General features: G+C 41.9%; 1 protein-coding gene across 3 annotated transcripts in view; it reads left to right on the top strand.

Annotated features, from left to right (window-relative positions):
• The first annotated feature begins 1,494 nt into the window (after positions 1-1,494).
• FREM1 (FRAS1 related extracellular matrix 1) overlaps positions 1,495-27,034 on the top strand; it is a 138,523-nt gene continuing 112,983 nt past the window's right edge. For 2 of the 3 annotated variants that reach the window (XR_016441269.1, XM_090038729.1), the window contains exon 1: positions 1,495-1,972. The gene's annotated coding sequence lies outside the window, so the exon portion shown is untranslated. The remainder of the gene's footprint in view (positions 1,973-27,034) is intronic. The other variant, XM_090038728.1, reaches the window with a different exon arrangement.

Raw genomic sequence — 27,034 nt, 5'->3', positions numbered from 1 at the left:
ACGTTTGGCCACAGAAGTTATTGTTGTTCCTTAAAAGCTTACTTGCTGGAAGACTCATTTTTTGTGTTAGTATATATGCCCCGCTGTGTCTGTGGATTTTAACCAGACCACAAACATGAACATTGTGCAATGCAAAGAAACTGTACATCATAGTGAATTAGAAGTAAAATATTAGTAAGAAGATACACTCAGCAATTGAAGCAAACTAAACTAAAACCATTTATGTGACTCATAAGATAAATATATTCAACCCAAACTTTACTGGAAAGTAATAAAATCTGAATGCTTTTATAGATCTTAAAAACAGGGCATTATATTGATGATGACACCAGAGCTATGTCTAAAGTAAAGAACTTTTTTCTAGATTTTTTTCTTAACATACAAATGTTATCCAGATTGTATCACATTACAACCCACTCAGTGTACTATTCTGAGACCATTTAAATTTTTAACATTCTGTTTACTTCCACTGTCTTTGAGTTATACCATAAGAACATCTGCTAAAGCTTTTCTTTTACAACAGATTTAGGATGTGGTGTTTAGAAGTATTATTTACATGTGTTTGTGTATTAGAAGTGTAGTTATGCTTCTTAGGTAAGGGCCAAATTCAGCTCTGGTATAAACGGAGGCGAACTTACAGTAGTCTATGGAGTTAATAGATAGTATGGCTGAAGTTGATCCAAGTATGTGTGTTCTGTGAACTATAGAGAAGTCAGTCAGTCAGAGTCACTAATACAGGTACAACAGAGGCAACGTAAGCTTTCCATATTGTCCTTTGATTGAATTCCAGACCTGGCTTACAGCTACTCCCTACAGGCTGGAATGAAAAAGTCAAGCTCCATACCCTTGCATATTTGGCTTCTACTGAAACTGCTCATAAGGTTGCTAATTAATGCTAACTGATGTTGGCAGCTTTGCACTATGGCCCATGTTCTCTGAAAATGGGAGTTAGATCACCAAACTTACTTGTCATGGAGTACCAAAGAGCCATCACATATAACAACTTTAGTTATGAGTGGCTGACCCAGTGGTGGCAGTTTGCCTGGAGGTCCAGGTATGAAAGGCTGAGGGAACATAGCTCCCAGTTCATGAGGCACTGAGCTCCTTACGACACTGAAAGATTTGGCCCACTGAGTATATCCTTCTACTGCTTCCTGTAGGTCCAGATGGGGAAAAGGGCTGATATTGCTGTTTACCTTTATTGTACTGAAATGTCAATAAAAGATTACAATGAATATGTTTTTTAATATTCAGTCTGAAATATGAATTCCAGTCTTAATCCATTGCAGTATTTTAAACAGTAGAAGGAATTACTTTCTAATAGTCTAAACACATTACAGTGCTAATTTGTCTGAGTTTAATTTCACCAGCCATGGGTTATCCTCTAAGGGGGGCAATGAATTTTATCTGTATTTGAATAAAGTAGCAGGAAAGGGGCTAGGGTGGGGAGATTTCTATCAGAGCCATTTGCTATAAAGCTTTAGCACATCACTGATAGTGGGGAAAAACTGTCTAATAGAACTAAGGAGAAAAATGAGCAGACCTGATTAACAGGAGCTCAGTTTTTATTCCCAGCAGACTCAACTAGCAGAAGGGGAAGAGAAGATCTGGGGCTCATTGCCAGAGAAACATTGCTCAATGTAAATATTTGAAGGCATCTTTAGAATGTCCTTATCATAGGGAGCCCTGAAGCTTTTGTACTCTGGAAGTTTTCAAGTCAGCAACAGCCTTGTAGATAACTACAGCAAAGAGTTTTTAATGTGGATTTTTAGTGCAAAGAAAGCTAAAACCAAGCTGACCAGAAAGACTGGAATTTCTGCTCGCTCGCTCTCTCTCTTTCTCTCGCCCACTCATTGGATTTGTCTCTCTGCAAGCCCTTTAAACCAGAGATTACTGGGTCAGTGACTCTTATTATCCCTCTTATGCCCGTATCCTCTTGTTTTCAAGCTCCTGAAGGAATATTCCTACTTGTGTAAGTACATTCTCTGTGTCTTCCTTTTCCTACTAACAATAATATTGTAAGAATTGAATGCTATAGAATATATGCCTGCAGTAGTATTTAAAACCTTCACTGGATGTTACAAGGTACACAGGCAGTAGATACAGTATTCTGGATGAAAGCATTCTAATTTAAGATGAAAAGGAGGCACTATTACCACTATTACCAGTGGGTAACAAGTATTTTAAAAGTTAAAGATTCCAAATAACGTATATTGTCCTAATGTACAAATGATCTTTTTTATTAGGTGATGTGGTGTCTTTCTTCCATCAACAAGTAAACTCATACAACTTTATACTTTTATATTTTGTTGCTTCCCCCTCAAAACATAAGGTTTGGAAGTGTTTAGTAAGACTTTTTAAAATTTTCTTTTTAATGAAGCATACTGAAGAAGAGAATATGGTACAAACCATTAAAAAACAGACATTTAATATAGATACAAGATAAAGCCCTTCAGAGATATTACTTTGATTTAGCTGGAAGAATCTGGATTTTCAAAGTAGATATTAAGGGTATATATTTTTTATTTTTCAGGAGAGTTCTATGAGAACATTCACAGTTTTGTTTGTATTCATATACTCTGCCTATATAACTGAACATAAAGGCTTTGATTTGTACCATTTTGAAAAAGCGCTTTGCTGTTTTTCCTATGTGTACACAGGACTTGCCTCTGAAAGTCAGCGTTTTCGGGTCTGTCGCATCAGACCGAGATATTCTAGTTAGTTAAACTCATGTTGATAGTTATACTCAACATCCTGGAGAGATTATTAAAAAGGAATGTTGATATTTATGATACTGAGAGATTAACTGATGTTTTTTGCTGCATGATGTTATAAGTATACTGGCAAAAATACATCTCTATTGCAATCATGTATTTTGTACATCTGGAGAACTGGCACTTGAAGGACATTAGAGATACAATACCAGTTGCTTCAGTGGTGAGGGAGTGCACAATCCTCTTTCTTCTCTCCCAGTTAAACAGCGCCCACTCATGGGCCCTGTAGTTAAGTGTCTTGTCAGCATTTCTCTTATGATTCAAGTGACTTAGAAACCAATGATGTAAATATGACATGTAAGTACAGGATATTCTAACCTCTGCCCACCCCGAACCCTGCAGTTTTACTACACTTACATACTCTATTTAGGGTGTATAGAATGTAAGTATGCTGGAGCTGTGTCGTGTTGTTTCAATTTCAATTATGAATTGGTTTGGAGCTCAATCCTATGCTATGCCAATTTTGAGAATTTTTTACAGTTTATTTTTTCCATATGCAAAAACAGGCAAATAACGCACACAAAAAAGCCATGTTAATATTTAAATGAATGTGCCTTCATTTTATTTGTTCATTTGTTGAGTTCACTTTCTGCAAGTACTAAAGAAGTCCAGTGCAGTTGTACATATGCCTGTGAGAAGTAAATTTTAGCATTTATACCATTCCATAGGCAAAGGAACCAGTTGATCTGACCATTATTTGAGCAATACATTAGAATGGTCACAATGAATCCATAGAGTAAAAATAATTAACTGATAATAAATATTAGTTGTATAAATTAGAAGCAAATACAATCTTGGGTACATCCTGTGCGCAGAAAGAAAGGTTAAATTATGAACTGATTTTATTCACTTATTTCTCCTTATCTCAATTACAGTGATTCTGCAATAGCTTAATTTTTCAGGATAACCTTCCCTCATGTATACTGCTGTATACATTATTGGTTATTGTAACTAGGTGGTCTGTGTGGCAGAACTTGATGGCAGTCGCGCCTTCGCAATTTGCAACCTGAGCTTCTGTGAATGATTCAGCTGCCTTTTGTGCAGCTAGGTGAAAAAAACTGAATAGGCAGCATTCAGGAGGTTGTTAAACAGTCCCTAATGAAATGTCTTATTTTGTCTGTGGTTGCTATCATTGTGATGCCTTGTAGCAGCATTTCAAAGGGCCATAATAGCTGGCTGTGAGGATAAGCTGTAGTTGTGTTCCAGATAAATGCAGCCTACAGATGTCTGGAGGTATTAGATGAGTACTTTAAGTTGACAATAGAGATGTGCTGTGCAAGAACCTTAAACATTTAATGTTGCTTTAGTTATATATCAGTGTAATTTGTTAAAAAATCATGCATATATTTTTAGTCCCAAATTACTACATTTAGTGGTTGGGAATAATTCTGATGAGATGCATTTAAATATTTCTTTAAAATAATACATACCTAAATTAGAATGTGCAAATATCCATAATTATGCTAGGTACAAGAGACTCTCAAGAGACTCTCAAACTGCTCAACTCAAACACAGAGTGAATATTCTTATTCCCACTCCACAGGTAGAAAGACTGAAGGTCACACACTATATCAGTGCAAAAGTCTAACTAGTGCCTCTTTGTACAGGAGGCATCACTTCTAACTTTCAGCCAAGCTTAACACTGATCTTTATCATGGAAAATAGAACTAAGTTATTCTTTAATTTAGAAATGAAGATCACTCTTAGTGAGTCTATCCCAATATAGAAAGGGCTGCAAAACCTTCCTCTTTGAAAAGGTTTTCCTCTATAAGAAAGACAAAACAGTTTTCCCTTTCACCCAACCAAAACATAATATCTAATGCATCAAAAGTGCTTACCCTATCCCAAGTGGAATTTTTATCCTGAAAAGAAATAAAAGCCGGAGCCTGCATGAAACCCACCAGGGCCTTCACTGTCGCCACTGATTTTATGTAGTAGGTACTCACATACTATGGTGGCAGTATAAAACCCCAAGGCAGATCAGATGGCAACCAATTCTGTGGAAATAGTTTTTACTTTGCTGGGATGGGTTGTCAGCAACATGCTATTTCACTTCTGTGAGATGGCAGGTATCATTGCCCCACATGAGCATTAAATCTCATCATGACTTGACAAAGCAACATCATCATCCATGTTTCATCATGGCCTCCTTTCCAGGTTTCCAGTCTTCCCTGTGAGGAACATACTGGCATCTTCTTTTCCAATCTTTGATCAATGACCTCTACACTCTGGGTCCACTAAGCAAATCTCACTGCCTGATAGAGCTACTTACATCATGAGAACTGCATCTAAGTTGCAAATCCATAGAAATCTACAGGTAGCTCAAAAGCCAAAAATTTGGTGTTGCTGATTAGAAACTGGATGCTGTTTTACTGTAGAGTGTCTTTATTTCCTTACTGAACAAAGTGTAACAAAGTGACACCAAGTTCAAGCAATTTGGAATGAAAAACATTTTCTGTTCAGTAATTATGTATCAGTCATAACAGAATCAAGCTGATCACTGACTAATCTGTTTGCCTGCTAGCATTATAGTTTGATCTTTTATTCATTGCCAGTTATCTGTTGAATTCAAATTCTTTTCCAAAGGCTTCAAAGCTTTCCTCCATCAGCTAAGCCTGACTTCTTTCATCTAATCACGACTTGAGGTTAAAGGGGCCTGGCTCAGTCTGTCTACTGTACCACTTTTCTTGCCGACTGAGGAGCAGGGTAGGTTTGGCATGACAACGCATTCCCCATCTACTCCCCAGGCATACACAAAGATTGTTCTCTTCACAAGAAGGCCTTTTTCCTCTCCAGTGCTGTCTCACTTCTGGAGAGGACATCTGCCTGGCCCATCTTTTGGCTTCTCTGTCAGGACCGATTTGTCCTAGTCTACCTGATCTCATTGATGTAAAACTTTAATGGCACTTTGAATCCTTCTCTCTTTTCTCATAAGACTTGCCAGTCCTTCTTACATAATCCAGGTCTTTAGAAACCTATTGTGAAGAAGACCCAGAATGCCTAGAAACTGGAAAGCATGATAGTACTAGGCCCAATGGAAGGCCCCAACATAGTTAAGTGACCCAGAGGAAAGTAAGATGGATTTCCTACCCTCTGTTAAATCAGGGCAGTTGTTACACATTGGGATTAGGACATGCTAAAACTAAGTGGCATTGCAGTTAGAACGTTGTCTGAGCAGTTGCATGGTAAGAGTTAATACCATCTCTGACTTGTACTGCTCAGACTTGCTGCTAGAGGGCTGGTGAGCAGGGGCATGGCTAAGAGCTGTTCACTAGCTCTCCAGTGGCTTCCCTTGTTTCACCCTTGGCCCTTGTGTCTTGCATCTCCATTCCCCATCTCCCCTGGACCCTGGGGATCATTCCCTGCCCTCCCCTGGGGCTCACCTTTGCTTTCCCCCAGCTTTCTTCCCCAGCTCCCTGCTTATCTGCAGTTGTCAGTGCTGTACTAGGGGTGATGGAAGCTCCTGTTTCACTCCAGGGGCTGTGCAGGGACTGGGCTCAGCCCAGAGTAGAAATGGCAGCAGCAGGTGGGCAAATTCCCCCTCCCTGCCTGCTCCTGGCTTAGTGGGAAACATCTGGGGGGTAGGCAGAGAGGGGGAACCCACCCCCCCACTGCTGCTACTCTCCAAGCTGAGCCCAGTCCCTGCATAACCCTTTGATTAGGACAGGAACTTCCCTCACCTCTGAGATAGTGCTGGCAGCAGCAGGTGAACAGGGAGCTGGGAGCCAAGGAGGAGGCAGGAAGTGAGCCGAGAATGGGAGGGAAAGGGGAGGGAAGTGGAGGGAAATGTGCCTCTGAGCACAAAGGGAAAATGAGGGCATTTTTACCTTCTTTGGAAATCCCCTTAGGTGCTGGTTCTCCCTGGCTGTCACTCCAGGGCACTAATGTGGATGATATATCATCCACAGGTAGGGGGTTGGGAGCAGTGTATCCTGTATTCTGGAGAACCACTCCCAGATTGTAGTGGCCCCATATAGCAGTTTAATGTTACTGCAACATGAGCTGCCTAAAACAAGCTCAAGATAATCCTCATCCAAAGAGGATTATCTCTGAGATGCTCAGAGCCCACTTAATTAATCTTTTCCTGCCTTAACATGCAGACACTCCATTTTAAGATGTGGGAAAGGTAACATGTAGTACTACCCCCAGTTTACACTTTAACCCCCAACAAAAGGACATACATTTTTATATAAATGGTAAGAGAGAGCATGGTAGAAAGAATGTTTTAAACTTGAGACTTTTCTAGCCTAAAGCTTTTGATTGATGTTCAGGAAATGGGCAAAGGTTTGGAATAACCCTTTATTTTTAACCATATTGATCTGCTTCTCCCAACAAATAACCAGACACTAGACATTTACGGTCCCGTCTCAGCGCAGAAAAATTCTGTCATTGCATAATTCCAAACAGATTAAAAAGGAGGGAAGGAGGATAATGTAGAAAGTATTGTAACCCGGGCGGTAGTCCAAGAGGTACCCCCTCTCCAATTGAAGGGATCAAAGCAGGTGCATAAATGCTGTGGGAGGTGTAGGGACTCTCCTCCCCCTATAGAGGAGATCCAGATGACCAATGGGGACATAACCATATACCTTGTAATACTGGGAACATAACAGGCATAAATCAGAGGGTATAGTGGACACCCCAATGCCTTTAAGGGGCGGGATTCAACAAAGGTTAGACACTTACAATCACTGACAAAAAACAGGGTTAACAAAATATAAAACACACACAGCAGAACAAGCAACACTGGTTGGTAAAATATAAAAAGGCACAAAATGTAAAGTGACAAGGAAATATAGGGCCTTGGTACCCGGATGGGGAGAAAACATGATGGTCCCTTTCCACTGCAAGAGGATTTGCTTCTTGTTATCCCCCTCACCACAAGTCACCTCAGCTGGGACTTGAACCCAGATCTCCTAGGTGGTAGGTAGGACCCCTGCCACACAGCCACTACCAGTAACATTAGACCACCCTGCTAGGGGTCTTGACTTTCCTGGAGCAAGCTGTCTAGCTTCTGATTGGAGGAGCTGGAAGCAGAGCTGGGAACCCCTCAGGTAACTGCTCAGATCCTTCCTGGAGCAGGGGGAGCCTCTCCTGCTAGATGCAGTCTCTCATAGGGGATCCTGGAGCCCAGTGAGGAGTCTCTCCTGCCAGCTGTATGCCGCACTGCTGAGGGTCCCACTGCTGCCTGCAGGCCCTGTTCTTTCAGGCTGTTCCAGGGCACTGCTCCTGCCCCGCTGGTTCAGCTCTATGAAGCCCCTTCCTTGTGGTCCCTTACTGGTCTCTCCCCTGAGTCAGCCCACGCTGCCCCTTTTATCCTCCTCCAGGTGACCCAAGGGGCCAATCGGGACATGGGCGGGGGGGGGGGGGGAATGAGTCTCTGAGGCCTGATTGGTGTGGAAAGGGAATCCCAAGTCCTCCAATCATCTTTTACCCCTTCAAAACCCCTGGGCCATATCATTACCAGATTGGTGCGGAAAGGGAATCCCAAGTCCTCCAATCATCTTTTGCCCTTCCAAAACCCCTGGGCTAGGTCACTGCCAGCTAGCCCATCACAGTATCATTTTTCCAATGGCATAAGATGAATACTATTAGAAGCTGAACATTTTATAGACTGCTTCAAACAGCTGTTAGGGAGAAATAGCTTGTCATTTTTCTTAGCTACTTGTACATTATATTTATAGTATAAACTTCCTATTGAATAGTTGTACTATGGATATGTAAGTGTTCAAAAAGTGTTTTGTTCTACTTGTGACATAATTCTGAGGGGGAAAATAAACATCCAGGGAAATTAAATAAGTAGAAAACTGAGCAAAACTGATTCATTATTATATTCACAGATTATTCTGAGAGAGCTGTTTCTCTGGGGTCAAATGAGAAAAGGACAGACACCTGTTCATTGCTCTCCTTTAGGAAAATAATCACTGTATTCATTCAGTTCAATTAATCGTTAGTTTCTGAACTCAACTGTAGGGACCCACATGTTTTTAAACTAAAATGTTATGTGAATTTAATTATTGGTCTCTCCAATTCTCTTGAATATATTAAATGTCTCTTTAAACTATGGACCATCTTTATGATTTAAAGCCCCTTTAACAGTATAAACAGATGCATCCAGCAGAAAACAGTGTGCGGAGAGGAACTTTCTGGAAGACAGTGTTTTGAGGGGCAGTGGAGGTGGGTAGCTTTCACTGGGCATGTCCACATGTTCATTAAAGCACTTTTGCCACTGCACCTTAAGTTCAGTACCTCTAATGTGAAGTACTACATAGACACGCATTAGCCCATACTAAGGTGCAGTAGCAAAGACAAATTTTTTTGTGATGCTTAATGTACAGTAGATTAATTCTACTGTGCATTACTGTGTTAGCATGGTTTTTGCCATGATGCGCTAATAAGCAGTAGAATAGGCTACTGTGCATTATGGCATCTTGTATAGATGCACCCACTTCTTAGTCTCAATCACTAGGGACAGACATTACACATAAACTGGTTCAAGTGATCAGAAAATGGTTTAAACCTGTAACAGAACAGACATTCAGTGTACATAAACTAGTTTGAAAATGGTTGAAACTGGTTTAAGATAAACATTGTTGAATGTAGTATCAGACTTAACTGATTTGGCTCAAACCAGTTTATTCAATGTCTGTCCCAGACCCCTTGCTGGTTTAAGTTAAACCAGAGTCCTCCAGCAACCTGCCCCTGGGTGGGGCTCTGCTCTCTGCTCCAGCCCAGCCCAGCTGGCCCCACCCCTCTGTTCCCTGGCTGGAGCTCCAGTAGAGATTGCAGGTACAGCTGCATCTGCCTGGTTTCCTCCTGCCCCACTTACCACCACTCCCTGCTTAAGCAGGGATTTCCCCCTCCCCTCTGCCTTATACAGACACCTCTCAGCATTAGCTAGCGTACTGCATGCTGGCTACAGTCCGTGCTATGGGAGACGGGACAAATGCAGACAGGACTGTATCGGCTTAGGGCTCTTTGGAGCTAATCAACAGGGAGCTGATAATATATCTCCATTCCTTCCTTGGAAAAAGTTGTTTAAGAAGAGCTTGAACTCATGAGAGAGGATTTTTTTTTGTTTGATGGGCTGATAAATACTAACTCCCTGCTCTGTAACTCAGGGATATACAGCAAAAGCCATGTTATCAAGCATGTCACCAACTGGAAAGCTCCAGTACATCTGTCACTCTTCTGAGAGACACAGCAAAAGTGAAATCAGAAGTCCAGCTTCTGGTTTCGCCGTTGTGAGCCTAATGTGATTCTTCCTTGTGGACCATGGCCCCGGGGCAAAGCCTGCATGGGGCCCCCCTCCCTATTCCCCAGAACACTGACCTGGATGCGTAGTGCACCGGCACACTGACGGAGTTAATTTGATTAACCAGCATATTTGATTAACTAGCATCCCCCATTCTGAGGGGATGCCAGATAACAGAGCTTTTGCTGTATACTGGATGTAAGGAAAAACTTCTTTACCATCAGAGTTTCCAGAGTCTGGAATAGATACCCCCTGCAAGTGGTGCAAGCATCTACTCTGGACATGCTCAAATTGTGTTTGGATGTTTATCTTGCTGGGGTCATCTGACCCCAGCTGAATTCCTGCCCTTTGGGCAAGGGGCTGAACCTGATGATCTTGTTAGGTCCCTTCCAGCTCTAATGTCTATGAAATCTATGAAACTTAACTCTCTGCTGGCTCTCTTGCTGGTCGTGGGGATGGGGGACTTCTCCCTAATCCGAGCATCCTGGCATGGCCTGGCCATGCCCTCCCCTTATCTCAGCACTGATGAAGGGAAGAGAGGACTCCTATTGCCCTCCAGCTTCTAGCCTGAGCCACTGCAGGCATGTGCCTGTATTTCTTCAATGCAGAGGGACAGACATTCAAAAATCCTGAGCCTGAATTGATTCAATCTTTGCAGGTTAGTCTAATCAGTTTTATAATCAGACCGACATTCTGGAAATGCAGGCACATACCTGCAGTGGCTCAGGCTAGAAGCTGAGGGAGTGCTAGAGCAACCCTCCCTTCCTTTCACAGCACTGAGCTGAGGGAGGCAGGACCATGGCCAGGCCCTATCAGGATGCTCTGAGTAGCCCAGCAGGGAATTGATAACAGTGTTTATCACCCTTAACTCAGTGTTTATCACCACAATAAGAAAACAACAGAGGGACATTACCAGCTATCTGTTGATTCTGCTTATTGATTCTACCTGGTGATTCAGCAGGCACCATAGCCAGCAGGTGGTCTGCTAGCTAACACTCAGACACTTCCTCAGCAAGGCAGAAGGAAGGGAGGAATTCCTGCTTATCAGGGAGTGGTGAAGAGAGGGGGGAAGCAGCCCACAGTTTCTGGAGTTGCAGACAGGGAGCAGATACGAGGGACCAGCCCTACTGTGGATCAGAGAGCCCCACCCAACCCAGAGAGTATACTAGGATGCTGGAGGAGTCTGATTTATCTTAAACCAGCAAGGGGTCTGGGGCAGACATTGCATAAACCAGTTTGAGCCAAATCAGTTAAGTATGATACTACATTCAACTAGGTTTATCTCAAACCAGTTTCAGCCATTTTCCAACTGGTTTATGTGAACTGAGCATCTGTTCTGTTACTTAAACCAGTTTATGTGTAATGCCTGTCCCTAGCCTGTGTGGTTACAAACTGATTACACTCACCTGGAAAGATTGAATCAATTCAGGCTCAGGCTTTTTGAATGTCTGTCCCTAGCCAATCAGGAACTATGAGCTACTTTAATTAGAGTGCTGTTTTAATGATACACTGTGGATTGTCCTCATTTCAATGTTTTTGAATTGTCCAGGCTATGATGACAAGACATAACAAAGGTACTGGTTCCTTATTTACAGAAAATATCTCTTTCTCTTCTCTTCTCTTCTCTTCTCTTCCTCCACTTTTTCTTTATGTCTTTAAAAAGCTCTGTTCACTCCTTTATGATGAAAGAATGGAACATTACTCTTGCAATCTTAGTTGCTGGAAATGAAAGGACTTCCAAGCTACAACAAGGGATATTGGAGGCATCTTGTAATAATATAGCCTTTATTTCACTTTTTTTTTATCCTTTCCTCTTACCCTTTTCTAACATTCTCTTACCTTTTCTCAGTCTCTCTGTTGTTTTCTGTATTGTTCTGTATTGTTCTGCTCTCTTCTATCCATCTCATGGGACAGTTCTCCTCTCTTGGTAGGTCTAGCACCCCTGGTACAGTTACGTATGCGTTAGAGTTCAACAGTACAATAATATTCAGGTCTGGGTTCTTCTTTAAATATGTTAAACTAAAATCTTCCCCATCTCTGTTTGGTTGCTGTTCTGGTAGAACTTTAACACACTGTGGCTCTTTGTGTATCACCTCAGTGTTCTGAGAAGCATTCCTTTTCCTCGTCAAACAGTAATTAGTCTTCTAAACTTGTTGAACTGTTGCTGACAGGGTTGTCAAACAAAGACAGATTTTTATTGACAATCTGAAAACTTTTTACTGACATATGTTTTACATAACGTAAATGTAAACAAGGGCTGGATTCAGCTTTAAAGGTTTAACACCACCAATATCAAAAAAGTTTGGCTGTCAGTAAAGTTTCCAGATTGCCAGTAAACAAAATTTTCTTGGATTGGTGATCCTGCTCAACTACAGCAATGGTTTTACATTGTGCTGCCTCCATCATAGGGGTCTCCTACTCATCTCCACATCCTGATACCCCCAATGATACCTGCTATCATGCTGCATCCCCCAATCCTACTCTCACTTGCCCTGGTCCCTCTTTCTGGGTATGGACTCCCAAAGAAGGAGAACTGTCTCCCTAAATGTGACCCAGCAGCATTACAGACAGGTGACTGAACACCGCAGCAGGAGCACATGCTTGGGCCACAAAGCCCTGAGAGAATGAACTGTGTGGGGTGCTCTGATCCCATTCAGACTCTAGGTAGTGCTTTTATGAGCTGTCTATGCATCAAGACTTGCCTCCAGTACCAGTACAAGGAGCATCCATCAAGCTCAGGGCTTCTTAGTTTTTTATGGATAGCTCTGTTTTTATGGACTTTATGGCCAGGCCTTGTTAGGGTTGTTTTTTACTGACTGTCAACAGATTTGTGGACAGTTGGCAGCCCAGTTTCTCAGTAGTTAGCAGTTGCTGCATTATGTTGAAGATGATAAAATTTGCAGATTTGGCATTTGTAACTAAGTGGCTTTTGGTGCTGCCTATTTTTATTATTAACTTGATTATACTGGGTCTGTGAGTTAGAAGGGAAAGGTATTTACTGTAGCCTTGTAGTCTCTTAAATTCCAAGAATGGGTGCATCTACATGAGACACTACTGCTCAGTGGTTACTGTGCATATATTTAGTACTTGTATAATCATGTAACTGGAGTTAATCATGTAGCTGTAGCGCAAACACATGCCTTTTAAGTGATGCTACCATGCAGTAGCAGAATAATACTGCACAGTAACATATTAGCATTGTTGGTGGTGTCATGTGCAGTCTTATTTGGCTACTGCGTAGTCAGCATCTCATGTAGACCAAAAAGTGCCACTGATACCAAAAAGTGACTATATGTAATAAATGCCCTTAAAAAGAGTGGTAGTTGGGAAGACAGTGAATAGGATCCTGTCCATCTCTGGATTCTGTGATGCTAGATCAGAAAGGCAGTGGAGGGATATAAGTGAGCCCAGATAGGGCTGATGCAGTTTTTTGTTAGAGCTATTTTCCCTGATTGAGATGAAGATTGCTGTTGAAGAATGATTTCATAGTTAGTAGGGTCAGAAGGGACCTGAGCAGATCATCAAGTTCAACCCCCTGCCAAGGTAGGAAAGAGTACTGAGGTCAAATGACCCAGCAAGGTGATTGTCTAGCCTTGTCTTAAAGACTCCCAGGGTAGGAGCCAGCACCACTTCGCTTGGAAGTAGGTTCCAGATCCTAGCCGCCCTGACAGTGAAGTAGCGCCTCCTGATGTCTAATCTGAATTTACCCTCTGCCAGCTTGTGATCGTTATTTCTTGTCACTCCTGGTAGTGCTCGGGGGAACAGGGACTTCCCCAGTGCCTGCTGGTCCCCTCTGACTAGTTTGTAGCAGGCCACTAGATCCCCCCTCAGCCTTCTCTTGTGGAGGCTGAACCCTAGCCTGTCCTCATAGGGTCTGCCCTGCTGCCCCCTGATCATGTGAGTGGCCCTCCCATGGACCTTCTCCATGTTGTCCACATCCCTCTTGAAGTGCAGCGCCCAGACCTGGACACAGTACTCCAGCTGCGGCCTGACCAGTGCCGCATAGAGAGGGAGTATCACCTCCTTGGACCTGCTTGAGATACATCTGTGGATGCATGACAAGGTGCGGTTGGCCTTCCTAACTGCATCCCCACACTGCCAGTCCATGTTCATCTTGGCATCAGTGATGACTCCAAGATCCTTTATTAAAGCATCATACAATGAAATACTTCTTTCTTAGCAATAGTTATACCAAATAACATGCAGGGGTTACATTCATGAAACAGAGGCTTTAAAAAGGAGAAAAAAGAGAGGTATTACTCTTTAGAATCACAAAATTCACTGAAATAAATAAGCTTAATATCTGGTTTTGATGTGACCTGTAATCTTTGTTTGTGTTGTATGGGACTAGAACATTAAACAACAAATGGTCAGAGGGGTGCTTGTGTTAATTGTTGGTTATAAGGTGACAGCTATATAATTTGGCAGTTCACAGTCCTTGCCTTGCTTCTGGCTAACTTTTAACTGGTGTAATAATTATCAGTTTCTTTCCTAGAGGGCATTTAGGATTGTTTTTTGGCTTTTTAAATTCCCTTGTTTTTAATCCAAGTTTTTTCTATTATATGTAAGTCTTTCTTGATATTATTCATTCAAATAAACCCAACAAACTCCCAACGCACACTAGCTACCCCCCTCACTCTCTACCTCCCACTTTCAAAAAAGAAAGGGTAATTTTAAATTCAATTGTTAAAAGAAAACTCCCAGGCATCCAAAGATTTTGTCACACACAGAGCAACTCTCATGACCTGATCCAACTCTCATTGAAGCCAATGGAAAGACTCCCACTGATTTCAATGGGAGTTGGCTTGGGGCCCTTAGTGATTAAAGTTCTTTTGAGGGATATTATGTACTGCCACAGAGTTTCTGGGTCTCTTTCTAATCTTAGTTGCAGCATTTTACACCAGTGCAAATCCACTGAAATTGGAGGAGTCAGTCCTGATTTACATAATATTAACTGGGATTAGAATGCAAAGCGATTTCTGGAGTATTTTAAGCCTTAATAAGTAAGTTCCTGGAGGAACATTTCTCACTAACTCTTCTACATATACATTAGTTATTTTGAGATACTCTCTTAAAATTCTTTTATTGGGTTGTGCATGGGGATTTAAGACATTTGGGGGCTAAAATCTTCCTTCAGTTCTCTACTGCATGCTTTCTTGAATGTGAGTTGTACAGGTATTTCTGGTAGGAAAACTGAACCTTATTATATATCTGTAACATGTGCAGTGCTTCAGTTTTCAAGCACTCTGATATTTTTTGCTCATGATAACTATTTTGATATTTCTGATACCCTTTTTCAGTGTATGGTCTGCATATTTCTAGCAAAGCTTTTACGTGGTAGCTTTTAAGAATGGCACAGATCCTTTAAAAGAGTGTGCTGTTACAGCATGATGTTTGGATTTCTGTTGATCTGCAATAAAGTACCCTGAGTTTTCCTAATTTTGTCTACTAAAAACTGCTTAAATAATTTGCAGAAAGAACCTCCAGATTTAAAACTTTGTTCATCTGGAACAGAGTAAAATATAGAACAAAACAGATGTATTTGAGGGAGGGAAAATACCTTAAGGAATGTTTAAATTTTAAAGCCTTTAAGTAAAATTTGAGCAGAAGCTGTAAATTTGTATCTTTGTTAAATTTGTGTTGATTAGCATATGATGGGTCTTGCTTTCTAAATCTACGCCAAAATGTCTTCCTATTATAACTTATGAATATTGTTGAACCAAATAGTCCAACCTTGCTTACTCACAAAAGTTGTACTTTTTAACTAGTCTGGTATAGTTAAACAGATACACCATTGGACCCTATATACCTTCCTAACTGTAGATACAGTAGACTGGTTTTTTGTCCCAGTATTTGTATAAGGGAAGTGGAATAAGCTATGCAAGTTGAGAGCATTAATACTAGTAAAACACTATCCAATCTAAGGGCTTCAATGGGATAACTATTCTGGTTAGAAAAATCACTTCCCTAACCCACATCTTTTCACCAGTACATAACTGTGTGTTGGTTCCTGCAGTTTAGGTTCTTTGCAGGGCCAGCATTACTTGACAAAATTGCCGAGTCTGTCAAAACAATCACAATGGCATTACCTCAGCATGCAGTCTCCTTCTGAAGAGTCTTAAAACTTTGCAGCATTTTAAAGGAACAGCTGAAGCTGTGATACTTGTAGTTCATCAGTGAAAAAGCATCCTAATAAGTCAATAATCAGTCTATAAGAACAGCCAAAAGCTCTGGAACTCGGAAGGAACTTCTCAGAAAGCATCTTTTAAAGTTTCCAGTTACTCACTTCCAGTCCCTCATAGTTATCCATTTGTCAACTTCTCAGCCAGTCTTCTTAATGCCTCCTTCTATATGGCCCTCTAGGCAGAGTCAGAGCTCCCTGTCCACATTTAAGTTCCACCTAAAATCTGCTTTCTGCCTTGCTAGGTATCATCAATTAACTTGTTTTGTATATAGAGTCATTGTTTCTCCTCCTGTCACTTCTCATTCCTTGTCTGTCTGTTCTTAGACTGTGAGCTCTTTAAAGCAGGGAACAAACCTTCTTGGGAGTTTGGGAGCTGCCTAGAACATCGTAGTAACTACCATAATTTAATAGCAGCTCTTCTTGAACTTTGATGGGTACAAAAAGCTAACCCCCAAATCTGAGAATTGGATCAACCAGGTCACCTCAAATTACAGAAAAAATATTACTCTAAGCACTTGGGGTATAAATACTCCTCACCTTTAATACCCAAAAGCTTGCAAAAAAGAGCTTTTCCAACTATTTGAATTGGTCTAATAAAAGATATCAGATTTACCTGAAGAACCTTGTCTGCCTATGTACTTAGACCAACACAGCTACAACCTATACCCCTGTACCCTGGTTACTCTTAGCACTTCAGTTTACATGCCAGCATGGATTTAAGAAGGACCCTTAAAGGGAGTTTTAGCACTGATTGGGGGTGGGGGGAGACATTTTATCTTGGAAAAGTTACGAAGTCTCTTTGCTCTTATTTAGCATCTTCCATCTAAGAATCACAATATGTGAGTTTGGCCTCAGAATAGGTTATTGGGCAATTCCTTGTTGACAGTTATGATGGGACAGAATTTGTGAAGCTATGTGCCCTCTTTTTATAGCTATTTCAAGGAAAAGGAAGGGAAGAATCTAGCGCAGCTGTGTTGTGGAGGATGTGGCCAAAAAGGGAACAGAAAGGAATTAAAAGCAGCCACAGAGTAAAGGCAAAGGTGTCCCTGGAACTGCAGTGTAGGCAAATGCTAAATCAGTACTAGTGTCCTTCTGGGTAGTTGTAGCTCTGTTCAAGCACTGACCTTACTTTGGTTGTGAATCACCTCAGAGCTCTTACTTTGGCTTTCAGATGAATGTTCTTATACAGCAGAACAGGATCACTTACTGAATGAGTAATTGAAAAAAACAAGGTTACAGTTCTTAAAGACTTAGCCACAGAAAGAAGCAGAATTGCAGAAAGCAAATAGAAGCCAACTGCAGGAGCATATGGAGTGAACATATGTGTGCAATGATGTAAGAGCAGTGCCTGCAGGCACACTTGGTTAAAGCTAGCCCATAACAGACTGTGACGGGGGACCGGCACTGTTACAGAGAATTCAAAGGGAAGAAGTCCTTCTCTATCTCACATACCATCCCCGTTGTAAAAATCCAAGCTGATCATTCACATGGTCCCCAGGAAAAATGGGCAAAAGTTTCCGAATTCTGACTTAGCCTTCTGCTTTTGGTTCTTGACACAGGGCAAGAAAATCAGAAATAAAACAGTTATTCTGTTCAAGATGTTCACCGGTGCCTATATCCTGAGAGGGACAGTCCCTAGGAGCCCAGAAGAGAGATTGTTTGATTCTGACTGAATGCTCTGAAGGTCATCTAGACTATTGAGACACTTACTTATTTAAAGGAGAGGCAACTGGCTATTTTCTTTTGCAGGCACACATGGAGCATCTAAATGGATCAACAAAGTTTTTAAACAATATCTATTTTAATTGCTTCTCTGGCCATTTCTAAACTACAAAGTTTTGTCAGCACAGATAGGAATATGAAAAATCATACCTCAGAAGTCAGGGTAGATATACACCTTTATAAACTAACAAAATAAGATACCTATAAAGAGGACAAGCTTTTGTGAACTCAAGTTCACTTCATCCTACCTCAGTCATACTGCCCAGGCTCTGATTTCACTGTGACCTGTTAGATTCTGTTAGTTCTGTGGAATAGCCACTAGGGCTGCGCGAAGCTTTGCTGACTGTTTCATTTCAACACTCTTTGGACTCGTTTCAAGCTCAAAACAGCAAAATCAAGATGAAATGAATTGAAGGGCTTTGAAACAGGCTTGAAATGAAATGAGGCCAGTTGAAATGTTTTGAAACATTTCAAGTTTCGAAGCAGCAGCCAGGTGGTGGGAGGCAAGGGAGAGCCAGGGTTGTGCTCCGAGTGGCTCCGCAGCTCCATGTGGCTCAGCCTGAGGGGGAGCAAAGCCCTGGCTCTCCCCACCTCCTGCCACTGGGCTGCACTCTGTGGCACTGTTGGAACCGATCAGAGCACAGCACTGGCTCTGTCTGCCTCCTGCCACCGGGTGTACTCTGGCTCCACCAGCCCCTTGGAGCTCAGCCCAGTGGCGAGAGGTGGGCAGAGCCGGTGCTGCACTCTGTCTCCTACTGCCAGGCTGAGTTCCATGGGGCTGGGAGCTGCTGGGAGCTGAGCTTGGTGGAGGCAAGCGGGGCACAGCACTGGGACTGAGCTCTGCCTCCCTCCACTGGGTTCAGCTCCCAGCAGCTCGTAGCCTGGTGGGGGAAAGCAGGGCACAGAGCCAGGGACCTCCCTTCACCTGGCTCATCTCTGTGTCAGTCCCAGGCAGCAGCAACAGCCTCCCACCCGCACCCCCAGGAGAGCTGTGGGGCTCTGCCAGACTCCTCCAGGGGTGCGGGACCCCAATCTGCCTGTGATCACAGGAGGCTGACCCTCCTCCAGTTTCATGCTTCCCCATGATAGCCTGTGGGTGAAATGTCAAAACAGCAAAACTGTTTTAACAAAATGAAGCAGAACAGTGCTTTTGAAATGAAACTAAACACGAAATGAAATGCCCTTCCATCGAAACATTGCAACAGAAGTCAAAGCGGAACAGTGCTGTTTTGCACAGCCCTAGTAGCCACATTTAGTTCATCACTGTGTCTGACTGTATCTGTTTTAAATATTTAAGGAGAAGTTTTCATTGTGAACAAAAATGTTCCTGTTTGGTGGCAATAGAGCACTTAGCTCCTGAATATCCCTTCAGCTGTACCAGACCTAAACCTGAAGACTTGTTCCCCTGTGGTCTTTAATTATCCCTGTGGTTCTCAACCTTTTTGGACTCAAAGCACCTCCTATTGGACATGATACACTTCTTCCTAACTTTGTGAATGGAGTGGCACCCATTTTCAAAAGCTAACAGTGCTTACCTCCATACAGAGGGGCCAGACAGGGGGCATGATGGATTGACCACACAGGGACAAACCTGTGTCTGCACTTACCTGCTTATCTCTGCACACCTTGCTTATCTCCTCACACGATCCCACACCCTTCAAAGGACCTAGTGGGACCACTGGTGACATGTAGGGGGTGCATGTGCATGCACTCCCTGAGATTGGCTGTGCCCCCTCTGAGAGAAGCACTGGTGGCACTTATGGGTTTGCTGCTACCATTTTCAGTTTTGCTGCTGGGCACTTCTGCTGGCAGTGGTGATCAGCCACTGAAGGACACCCCCTTTGCCCTGGTTGGTGATTGGCCATTGGTGCCCCCCCGCAGTATTAGGAAGCACCAGTCACCCATGACTGGGACTGTGGTTGAGAATTACTGAATTATCCTATGGCATTTTGCTAATGCCCCAGCCAAAGTCCAATATCAGTCAATTGCTCTTCCTACCCTCAGTAAGTCTTTGCAATCATTATTTAGGCACTATTTAGATGCTGGAATGAGCTGACATTTTAGGGAAACTAGTGTTGCTTACCAAGCTTCAACAACTCGTATGTAATTGTAAGATCCATTGACTACCTATGTTGTTTAATTTAGTGCTTTCTTCTGCAACCCCAGTCTTCGATGAATCATCCTATTAAGAGGTTGCAGAACAGGGTTGGTTAATTAGCCGCTTTCTTTGGAAAGGAAGTGTAACTGGCAAAAGACACTGCAAGTACAATTGGGAGGTATTTTTTCAGAACATATACCAGATTACAAAGTTATGTATTTCTGAATTTCTGTTCACTTTTTTAACATGGGACAGTGTCTCTTCACAATGATTATATTCATTAGAGTTTTATATTTTAGTCTTGTGCTGCTCTTTCTCATGTGTGTTTGGAAACATTATATTTAAGAATTGTAAATGAGAATTCAGGAAATGAGATAAGTCATCTGCATTGCTAGCTGTGTTCCCATGACTAAATACGATGATATGTGGGCCTTTCCTTAAAAAGAAATACACACACTAGATGCATACAATAAAGGGCTTAGTCCATCTGTCTGCCTGTCCGTAATGGTCTTGAAGCACTCTGATTGGTTACTGAAATAACCAGAGTGCTCCAGGAGCGGGTTAGCGTTAGGGTTAGCAAACTTTCCCCTCACTCTGTCCCCACCCTCGCCCCATCATTCTTGATGGGCAATTTGCCAGAATATATATATATATAAACTCTTGATCAATAACTTAAATTCTTTGCTCACATGCCATCATATAATTCATGATATCCTAGAGCTTTGAAAGGATATATTAACAGCTGTTGGTTAGATAATATAATGGGATTCTGAATAAGATGATGTATTTATGTGCGTCAGCACAAGAAAGCCGGAAGCGTAGCAGTGGTTTTAGTCTATTTAATAGCTTAATGAATAAATTTAACTGGCTCTTTTTTGGCCATTCATAAATCTTCATTATATATCTGTTTGGATTTTACCTTGAATATAAGAACCTTCACATTTATGGCCATCATGTTTGATTTTAATTTTCCCAAAGTTAAGTTCACATATGTAAAATCTATTTTCTTCTAAAGATTTCAAAGATATTTTTGTACATTCCAGTGGCCTTCTAATGACATTGAATTAGAGTGATTCAATGGTGGGTGTGATTAAAATTCTTCTTAGAAAAGAGAGACACAATTGTTTCAGCACTATTGGGAATTAAGGTTTAAAAAAAAGGCAGAGGAATTCTATAACATATTTTTCTGTGCCATTATGGAAAGTTTGACTTTGGGCTTGTCTACAAGAGGAAATAACCCTGAATATAGCTATTGCACTATACCTATTCCATACTAGCTTCCCATGGGAGAGCCTTTAACATGTCATTATGAGTGTCTTTTTCAGTACGCTTGGAAATGAATAAATCACAAACAGCACTCTAAGTTGCCACAGGCGGTCTAGCCATTGCACTTCAAATTCATACCCTACCTCAGTAGTGCTCCACCTTTTAGCCCTGTGGGCCCGATGAGTGGCATGGAGCTGGTCCACAAACTAGATCCCTCGTGGAGTCAGCATCTGGAGCATACCCTGCACTGTCTCAGCCCTGAACATCCAATCTAGCATACTGGGCTCCCCAGAGGTCCAGAAATTTGGCAGCAAGACAGCAGCAATTAACACTGCCATCCCCCCTTCCTGCTAAATTTTTTGACCCATGGAGAGCCTGGTGAATCAGGTGCCACAGCTCCGTTGGCCAGGAAGTAACTTATTCCACAGTAGCTTTCCCATTTAAACAGGCCCTTGTCATTCCTACCCTTACCTCATTTTAGCTATACTGTGTATTAATTAAAAACTTTAGGCAGCAACATAAAATCATAGAAAATTAGGGTTGGAAGGGAATTCAGGAGTCATCTAGTCCAGCACCCTGTTCAAAGTAGGACCATCCCCAACTAGATTATTCCAGCCAGGGCATTAACATAAACCATTTTTTCTAGTGAGCTAACCAAATTTTTCACTTTCCATGAAACAAAGGACCTCTTCAGAAGTATCTTCATGAAAGGTTAGCTGAATATAACTATTACATGCAGATGAGCAGTTTGATTTGATTCAGTCAAGGAGAGGGGTTTACTTACACACTAGCTACTCTGTTACTCTACTAAGTAGAAGTCCACAGCCAAACTTTAGACCAGTGATTCTCAACCAGGCTGTTGCAACATTCTGGGGTGCCATGAGGTTCCTTTTAAGGGTGTTCACAATATTAATACTGCTGGATATGCAAACAGCTACACATGATTCACAAGATAAACCCAGCAATTTGAAATAGGAATCCATAGTGTCAAAATATTCTGACCTGTTGTGGTCTTTCTGAGTTCTTTGCAAGTGAGGAATTGCTTTAGTATTTTTCTTTAAGGAAAAAAACGTGAAAGCTAAGAGCTGGCATCTTCCAAGAGATGCCTCAATTGTAACAAGGTGTGCCTTGGCTCTAAAAAGTTTGAAAACCACTGCTACAGACTGTGTAGCAGCGCAGAGTGTTTAAAGGAGACAAGATTAGGAAGAATGATTTATCAAGTGCATGGCTGTTAATAGTACGTCTCAGAGTTATGTGGTGCTGAATTCTGCTGTAATGATAGGATGCAGCAAAAAGGAAGAGATGAAGAATAACACCTATATATATGCAAGCTTACCTATATGAGGGTGCATATACTGGGAGCCAATATACCACTGTACATCTGCGTCAATGTTGCCAATGAAAACAAGGAGGAATTCTATGCCAACCTTGACCAAGTCATTTCTGATATTCCAGGGTGATACAGACTTATTCATTCTTCTTAGTGATTTCAGTGCCAGAGATGGAAAGGACTCTAACCTCTGGAATGGAACCATCAGCAAGGAAGGAGTAGGAAAGATCAACTCCGATGACATCCTCCTCTTGACCAAATGTATGGAACAGGGATTCACCATCACCAACACTATTCCACCAGAAAAAACAAACACAAGACATCATGGAAACACCCATGATCTAAGCATTGGTGCCTGGTTGTCTATGTCATCATTCATGCCCAGGATTACACAGGTGTCTGCATCACCTAAACTATGCTTGGATATGATGATTGCTGAACTAATTAATGACTCACCTGCTCAGTTATATCACTCAGACTGACTCCCAAACGATGGCTGCAGAAGAAGCAACGCTGACAGAAGATCAAAACTGAAGGACCCAAGCAAGTGAGACCTCTTCCACTAGTGCCTCAACAAAAACTGATGACTTCCATTCCGCAATAATGGGAGAATGTCAGCAGCATTTGACGTGCCCCCACAGCCACTCTCATCAGCACCTGTGAACAGACACTTGGATTCTCTATCAGGAAACAACAAGACCGGCTTGATGAGAATGACTTGAGCAAAAGAAATTGAATTTCCAACAAGCCAAGCCAGAGGTCCAAAGGAGAACCTGCAATATGAAGAACAAATGGTGGGAAGACAAGGCCAAGGAGATTCAACAACTTGCTGACATCAACAATATGCACAGTTTCTTTAGTGCCACCAAAGCCATCTATGGTCCAAGCAATCAGGGACCAGACCGCTTAAGGCATATGGATGGAGAAGACCTTATTAAGTAAAGGGTAGCCATTGATGTCCATTGGGAGGAGCATTTTGAAGACCTTCTCAGTTGTGATTCTGTTGTTGACGAGAGTGCTCTCAACTTCATCCTGGAACACCCAGTCAGAGATGATCTTCCAACCCTTGATGAGGTGAAGAAAGCTATCAAGCAGATAAAGAATGACAAGGATTTTGGGGTAGAACCCCACAAAAACCTTTAAATATGGAGGAGAGGAGCTCATATTACTGTTCCATGCCCTCATCTTAAGGATTTGGAATGATGAGGAAATCCCAGATAACCTCAGGAAGGCCATGACTGTGACAATCTTCAAGAAAGGCGAGAAATCCAACTAAAAATTATGGAGGGATCATTTTGCTGTCTACCACAGGAAAGATTATTGTGATAACCCTCCTGATCTGTCTCCTTCCACCTTCTGAAGAACTCCTGCCAGAATCTGTGTGGGTTTAGGACATCAAGAGGCACAACTGACATGATCTTCACAGGTCTCCAACTGCATGAACAACACAAGCCTCTCTACTTGGCCTTCTTTGACCTCATGAAAGCTTTTGACTCAGTCAGCCAGAAAGTGTTGTAGGAGGAGCCTTCTGAAGAATAGATGCCCACTGAAATTTGTCAGCATTCTCTGCCTGCTCTATGATGGCATGAGTGAGGTGGCTCTCAGCAATGGATCTATTACAGATCCCTTTGAGGTTAAAATGGAAGTTAAGCAAGTCTGCCGCATTGCTTCAACACTCTTATTAATATTTCTTGCCATGATGCTACATCTGAACACCAACAGGCTTCCAGCCAGAGTGGAACTAAACTACCAAATGGATGGTAAGCTATTTAACATCAGCTGATGCCAAGCCAAAATGAACACTACCATGGCCTCAATCACTGAGCTCCAGTACACTGATGAATCTGTAGTGTGTGCTCACTCAGAAACAGAATTTCAGGCAATCGTTGATGTCTGCCTAGCATTATGTGCAGAAAGTTTCCCTGGGGCTGGCTGTTGATTTATTAAATTCAGTAGTGTTCAACCTTTTTGACCCTCAGGCCAGATGGGCAGTGCTCAGTCTGTCTGTGGGCTGAATCCAATGGATGGGCCCCATCCAGCACGCATGGTGGGCATGATGGAGCCCAATCCTGCTGCAGAGAGGTGAGGGGAGCAGCCAAGCTCCAGTCTAGCTACATATGGGGAAGGCATAGCTGGGCCCAACCCAGCTCTACAAGGGGTGGAGGAGGAGAGGAGCATGGCCTAGCCTTCCCCTGGCTGTGCAGGGTGGGGCATGTGACCTGATCCTAATCTGGCAGCATGGGGCTTGGGACTTTCACAGGAGGAGGTGAGGGGTGTGGCAGTATTAATTGGTACTGCTCCCCTGCTGCTCACTTTCCTGACCTGTGGGGAGGTCTGCAGGCTGGATGCCATGGCACCCTTCATTTCAGTTAATTTTCAGTCCAAACATCTTCCCAGAAGTAAAGAGCCCAAGGTAGGGAGTTTTGGGGAGAGGCATTATACATCATCAGGTTGTTGAACAGGAGTGAAATCTTAAGTGTCTGGTTACTGATTTTAATTCCTGCAGTAGATGAAGATGAACCCAAAGCCAAGGAGTGGGAGGTTTATTGACCAATACATATAATAAGAAGCAGTTTGCTCCATCTTGCAAGATTACAGGACTCCTGATTTCTTAATCCGTTCCATCCTAGTTTTGTTTTATTGAAATAGACAGATGCATGTCTATACTTTTAGAGCAAAGTTTTACATCTCTAGGATTGCAATTAAAGAGCTAGGAAACAGTAAATTGTCTTCGGTCTTTTCATGTGGAGAGACCTTGGAAGTGCATGTTTGACTTTCAGCACATGAGTAGTCCCATTGTCTCCACAGGGATTACTCAGTTGCTTACAGTTAGGCACAGACTTATGCATCCTGGGCCAGAGTGAGTGGCTCTGTCTTTTGTTATTATAGGAAATGAAAAACATTTAACAGTTTCCTAACATAGCTTTTGGCTGCTCAGTGAAATGTAAAACCAGACTGATAAGAATGTACAATTGTAGGGAATAAGAGGCAGCTAAGCTGCTGGGAAACATTAGAAAGGACTTGACTACTGCCATCAAAGAAAAAAATAAGAGGCATACAGTCCTGGCTTTTGTCTTTTTCCAGGTTAGACCATTGCTAATGATCATATTTTAATTGGTGCTGACATTCTGTATATACAAGGAGTGAGACTACTCAGAATTTCTCATAAAAATAAAGGTGTGCCCCTTGGAGTCAGCAGCTTTTCTGGCTTAAGAGTTTATGATATTTAATTGAAACAATGCTATATTCTGATTTTGTGACATATTGTTTATTAGTTTGGGAAGTTTAAACTACTGATCTTTTGTTAAGGAGATGAGGCAGCCCCAGAAGGACTGTGCTTTCCTCAGAGTATATAAGAGCTTTTAGAAATCTTTGCTTCTAAAGATGTCATTCAGTGTAACTACAAGTAGTATAAACTACCTGGAACTCAGTTGATCCACCTCACAACATTGAAGGCTAAGCCTAACTAAGAGACAGTTTAGGAGACTTTTTTAATTGATTATTTTTCTGTGTTTGTTTCCATTTTAGAATTTGATAATAATTCACTTTCTATACAGATATTCTTTATCCATTGGTAGAGAATGATTCCCACAATCCCTTCTTTTCTTCTGAAGAGAGAAGCATGAACAATTTCAACATTCTACCATATACTTATACTTGTGATTTAACAAGCAACCAGCTGCTGCTTTCCCCTCCATCCAGATTCATTCAATCAGAAGAACTGCATTTATGTCTGCATTTGGAACATATTTGGATATTGCCTCTTTGATACACTACAGCTAATCCTCACTTAACATCATAGTTACATTCTTGAAAAATGCAACTTTAAGTGAAACGATGTTAGGCGTATCCAATTGTGTCACAGTAGTTACCTACTAGGAGGTGGCGGCCAAACAACGTTTTACCGAACATTGCGTGACTTTAAATGAGTATGTTCTCTGATAGATCAGCGAAGTAATAACGAAACAATGTTAACCGTGATGCTGTTAAGTGAGGAGTATCTGTAATTAGAATAGAATCCAGCTCAGTCTATCATAACTATGTTGGCTTCCTGTGCTAACCAGTACGAAATACTGTATAGATTCAAGATTCTGTCTGTAGAACTGTTTGTATATGCATATTCATGTGCACACACACATGCACACACGAACACACACCCATATATAATGTGTGTGTATGTATGTATGTGTATTTTTATTTATTTTTTTAGATTTATATCCCACCCTTTCCAAAAGGCTCAGAGTGGCTTATAATAAACAACTCACAGACCAGATTCCCCAGACAACATCCCAAAACCCAAGAACTTCAACTTCTCATTTTTCCCCAACCACCACATACCGGCTGAAATCTCTATCCAAGCAAACCCACTCACCGGTTCCAACCACCAATCACATTGAGATATAGGAAC

This window comes from Crocodylus siamensis, chromosome 3 (genome assembly GCF_052110815.1).
Source record: "Crocodylus siamensis isolate JL-2025a chromosome 3, ASM5211081v1, whole genome shotgun sequence".
NCBI classification, from domain to species: Eukaryota; Metazoa; Chordata; order Crocodylia; family Crocodylidae; genus Crocodylus; species Crocodylus siamensis.
The sequence above is the reverse complement of the archived record's forward strand: the minus strand, read 5'-3'. Positions and strand labels throughout refer to the sequence as shown.